At 43.6% G+C, this 5,582-nt stretch overlaps 1 pseudogene; it reads right to left on the bottom strand.

Annotated features, from left to right (window-relative positions):
- Nucleotides 1-2,488: 2,488 nt before the first annotated feature.
- On the bottom strand, nt 2,489-3,664 carry LOC101639255 (annotated as a pseudogene).
- Between the last annotated feature and the right edge of the window lie 1,918 nt (nt 3,665-5,582).

Raw genomic sequence — 5,582 nt, 5'->3', positions numbered from 1 at the left:
GATTTATCCATGGTACGGGGACGGAGTCCCTGGGTGCTGTAAAGTGCGCAGCTTGGAGTTAGATATACTTGAGGAAAGAGGACTGACAATCTATTCGTGAAAACCCTGTGGAGCACAGTTCTACTTTGACCCATGGGGTCTCCGGAGCCAGAGTTGTTTTGAGGGCACCGGGTAGGATTTTCTCTATGGTAAACAGGTCTCTGGGGAGGCAAGTACTTTCAAGTATTCTGCTTTCTGATTCTTGCCCTCAATTCTCAATAAAAGTCACAGGCTCTTGCCTAGGGCCAGGCTAAATGGCCTCCCATTAAATCCATCCTCTGAGATGCCTTACATCCAAGGCCATCCTAATACCAAACTATCCATTGATTGGTCTCAATGGCAGTTTGGCTCAAATTGGCATGCAGCCTAGACTAGGAGTAGACATCACTTACCATTCTTCTAGATTCCTTTTAGCTTACCAGACTTTAGTTTTAGCAGGGAAGAACAAAGAGATGTTTGTATTTTAATCCCTTCTTTTTTAATGCTGTAGCTTAATGATTTTTATCTCTCTTTTGTTTGACCACTGGTAATATATGCTAATGATGTTTTGTTGTCTTGAACTAGCAGTGGCCTCTGAGAAAAGGGGTTCTGATATCCCATTATTGCCACTGGTAATGGTTTAATTTAACTACTTTAAATGAAAGTCATCATTTTTTGGCACTTGGCCTCCAGCACTGAATTGATTTTTATCAAATAACTTTCCATCACCAGCCATTACACTTAATTATCTAAGATAATAATTTGCACACAGTTCATCTTGGAAATTTCCTGAAGAAATTAAATTGCTAAGAAGCATAATGTATGCTATAGATATACAGATAGTTTGAAAGGTGTATCTGTAGCTGTAGATATACTAGGGCTACCAAATTTAGTCAACAAGAACAACAACAAAAGAACAGGACATTCAGTTAAATTTGAACTTCAGATAAATAATGAATTTTTAAGGTAATTTGGGATATGCTTACACTGAAATATTATGTTATTTATCTGAAATTCAAATTTAACTAAAATGTCCTGGATTATATCTGGCAACCCTAAAATATGTATAAATATATATATCCAAACATATAGGGGGCTTCAAAAGGTATATTCTGTTATTTTTAAATTCAAGAACCTTTTGAAGCTCCTCATTTATGTAGGTCTAGTGTGTGTATCTGTGTGTGCCCACACACACATGCACAGGCCTATGTAATGTGTGTGTGTTGCTGTATGTGGGAAGGAAAGTTGGTGGCTGGGCTTCTTGATTTGGACATGTGTAATGTAAAAGTCGCTGTGGTCATTTGCGACAGCAGTTCTGAACTGTGCGGGAGATGAACTGCATGGCAGCAAGAACTCTTTTGGCGTCATCTTTGTCATCTGTCGCGGTGCTCGCCTTAGTTTGCATTGAATGTTTTATAGGGGAATCAACAAATGGCCTCTTTATAAATCTTAGAGCCCAAACCAGGCCTATCAAGGAATGATATATTTTCTATTAAAATCAAAGTGTAAACTCTCTTGATAACCTATACATCACATTTGTTTTAATTATTGATGTTTCATTGCAAGAAGAATATGCCTGGCAAGAATTTCCAAGTTAGAGTTCTGTGCAAGGGCACTTGCTCATCTAGCTTGTCCTCCCCCAGTCCCTGTCGCTCTGAGCTCGGGTACGTCCTGATCCCACCCAAAGCCATTGCGATGGGGTCATTTCTGACCCACAGCCATGCTAAATCTTTTATATATATATTGTGAAATATTTGTTTCTAATAACAAATAAATGAAATTTTGTCTTGAAGCATGGTGTAGCATGGGTAACAGTCTTCACACTGGAAACTCGTATGTGGGCGGACCTGCTTGGAGACGGATAGAGGAGTGGTGTCTCAGTTCCTCAGACCATCAGAAATATGTGTTTTCGATAGTCTTAGGTGACCCCTGTGAGAGGGTCGTTTGACCCCCAAAGGGGTCATGAGTTACAGGTTGAGACCGCTGTAAAAAGATCAGCCATGAAAAACCTTATGAAGCACAGCTCTACCCTGGCACATGTAGGGTTGCCACGAGTTGGAATTTATTTGATGGTAATTGTTTTAACTTGTTTGTGATGTTAAACTTCAATGAGGATTTTGCCCATGGCATGTTCTTTAAATGAAGACTTGTTTTGGTCTTGGGAAAATGAAAGTAGCTTTGGGCAGCGAATCCAAGTCTTGATTCCTGAAACTTGGATCAAGCCTTGATCCAAGTCTTGATTCCTGAGATTCCTAGCCACAGTACTCCCACCTCCAGCCAGCATGACTAACTCAGGGATTGCTCCTCAGAGACAAAGACTGGTATATGGAAACTAGGGCCGCGGGCTCTGACAGACTCTAAACCTGCCACAGGGTCCTCAGGGTTTGCCAGGGGAAGGAGGGCAAGATGGCTTCCCTCAGTCTCCCGAAGGAGATGGTAAAGGCTACAAGATAAAGGAAAAATCCTCCCTTCAGGAGCAGTTCTGCGATCCTAGAGATCTGGAGAAAAACTCCGTTTGGAAAGGTCCAACCCCAACGCAGCCATCTGCCCCACCCCCAGCGGCTTTTTCTGAAGCTCCCATGTGCCTCCTCTTTGGCAGTCTGCATGCCTCAGTCACTTCTGAGAAGACGGTGGTTTGATGAAGAGCCCTCTGTCTTCCATAGCTGATCCCCCACAATCTAGCTTGGCACCTTCCTTCTTCCCACTCTCAATTAGATCGATGGTTTTATCAAATTGCTTCTGATCAATCTGTGGCCCCTGCTCAGTCCTGGCATCAAAGGGGTCTCAGACAGGCCACTTCTTGGTGTCCTCCACAGTTCGCTGGACAAACTCAGCATAGATCTGGTTGTGCAGCACTGGCCCTGGTTAAAGAACACACCTGGATGGGCGGGCTCCATAGCCAAGCCCAGGTCAGCATCCGCACACAGGATACATGGGCTTTTGCCCCCAAGAGCCAGTGTGACTCTCTTCAGACTGCTTCGAGAAGCAGCTTCTTTAACTAGCTTCCCAACCTCTGTGGACCCAGTGAATGCTGGCTTGTCGATCTGAGGGTGAGAAGAAATTGCAGCTCCCACTGTGGGCCCCAAACCTGTCACGGTGTTCACCACACCTGGAGAAAACCCAACCTCTTGGATCAGAGAGCCAGGATGCAGGGCGGCCAGGGGAGTCTGCTCAGCCGGCTTCCCCACCACGTTGTCCACACAGCAGAGGGTGGGCGCCAGCTTCCACATCAGCATCAACAGGGCAAGTTCCCAGGAGTGATGGCTCCGCGCACACTGATGCGTTCATGCCTGGGGAAACGCACGACGTTGTCATCTGTAGGGATGGTCCTACCCTGTATCTTGTCCGCCCACCCTGCAAAGTACCGGGGGTCTTTATGCAGCCCTCCAGGTGGATGAAAAAGGCGTGAAGGCAGGGCTTCCCCGTGTCCATCGTTTCCAGGGGCTTAGCTCCTTCTTCCACTTCACTTATCGTCTCGACATTTGGAGGGTTTTATGTGGCAAACTTCTTTCCACTTTTGGATTCATGCCATACATTGTTGATAAATAGCTTGGTGAACTTGACCTCCAGGTTGGGATGTGGCGCGGCAAGGGGAAGTTTTCTTGTCTGGCTGTCTGTTCTCTACAGTCCCGTTGGTGGTGGCCATGACTCCGGGCTTGTTTACAGTCCTGCGCCTCTGGCCTGGTGGGTGCGCCGCCGACTCACCAGTGACAGGCACGCACAGCTTCAAGTAGCGCCCCCATGGCCCTGCCCCGCCCCCCCTCCTCCGGCCCGAGGGGCGATTCTAAATCTCTATGAAAATGGACAGTCCCCTCTTTCCCCTGAGGAGCAGCTGGTGAGTTTGAAAGCTTAACTTTTTGTGCCACCAAAGCTCCATGCCCTAATTAGGCTCCTTAATTTGCATAAAGATATCATCTACGTTTGAACTCACTGAATCTCCATACTGGTAACATAGGATAGTAAACTACAAAGTATTACTACTAGGACTCTAGTCCTATATGCATGGGTTTACTCACAATAAAACAAATTTAACATGTCTTTGAAATCACCACTTTGCAGTTATTAATACCATAAAAACTATAGGTTCACTGTGAGTTGGAATCCACTGCTTGGCAGTGAGCTTGGTTTTCATTTTTTACAGATGGCTTAAGACAATTGTCTTAACAATAAACAAGCCCTGGTAGTGTAGTGAATGGTGACTTGGGCTTCGTGAGGTCAGCAGTTTAAAACAGTTAACTGCTCCATGGGAGAAAGATGAGGCTTTTTGCTCCCATAAAGATTTACAGCCCCCAGAAAAACAAGGAACAGATCTACCCTGCCCTATAGGATCACTATGAGTCGGAATCAACTCAGTAGCAGTAAATTTGGATTTTTTGGTTATTCTTATTAGGGTGCATTCAAAAAACAGAAAGCTTTTTGTGCCATGGAAAAGAATAATTTTGAAATCATAGCTAATATCAAAATGTTAAGAAAATTTAAATCGACATCTTCCCCAATCATTGAAATTTTGCAACAAATTTAGGAATGCCCCCACCCACAGGACAATTGTTTTCTGATAGTTTGGGGTGGCTGTGACTTGGAATTGACTCGATGGTAGTGGGCTTGGATTTGGAATTGGAGGAAGCTTCTTAAGGATGATTACAAATCCTCAAAGATGAGCAGAGACAAGGAAGACTGTCAGCCATGCTCAATGAAGAAACCATAGCTAAAGTCTATAGACTGATGGAAGAAGCCCATAAAATGACAACTGCTAAAGTTGGCATCTCTTATGCTTTGGCATTTTTCATTTTAAGCAAACATCTTGGCCTGAGCAACCTTGAAGGGTGTCAAAATTGTTGAAAACAGTGCTGGCTCAAAGAGCTGAGCTTTCCATTGGTCTTTTAAGCAAGATTAAAGTGAATGAAGACATTTTTATGAAATGAATTTTAATCAGGGTTGAGTCTAGGATTTAGCGTTAGTATTCAGAAAACACAATCAAATCAAAATAGTGACTTCCCAGGGGATCTGCTGGGCCAGTTATATTCAAGGGCTGTTCAGAACAGTGCTTCTCAACCCCTTTGGAGGGGTCGCCTAAGACTATTGAAAAACACATTTCCTATGGTCTTAGGAAAGGAGACAATGCTCTTCCATCCATCTCCAGGTGGGTCTGCCCACATGCAGATACACTCACATACAAGTACCCGGTGTGAAAACGGTTATGCATACTACACCATGCTTCAAGACAAAATTTCATTTATTTATCATTATAAATAAATATTTCACAATATACAATTACATATTTGTTTTTGTCATTAATCACTGTGCTTTAATTATGTTCAATTTGTAACAATGAAAATACATCCTGCCTATCAGATATTTACATGATGATTCATAACAATAGCAAACTTACAGTTATGAAGTAGCAACAAAAATAATTTTATGGTTGGGGGGGTCACCACAACATGAAAGGGTCGCAGCATTAGGAAGGTTGAGAACCACTGGTTCAGAAGGTGATGGCAACTGTCTTGGGGGATTCCAAAGAGTACTTGATAGAGTTTCTTGAAGGACACATTATGATCACAGGG

This window comes from Echinops telfairi, unplaced genomic scaffold, assembly GCF_000313985.2.
Source record: "Echinops telfairi isolate 266 unplaced genomic scaffold, ASM31398v2 ScPeMD7_3533;HRSCAF=4204_0, whole genome shotgun sequence".
In the NCBI taxonomy this organism is placed as follows: Eukaryota; Metazoa; Chordata; class Mammalia; order Afrosoricida; family Tenrecidae; genus Echinops; species Echinops telfairi.
Note: the sequence above shows the minus strand (reverse complement) of the source record. Positions and strands in the feature narration are given on the sequence as shown.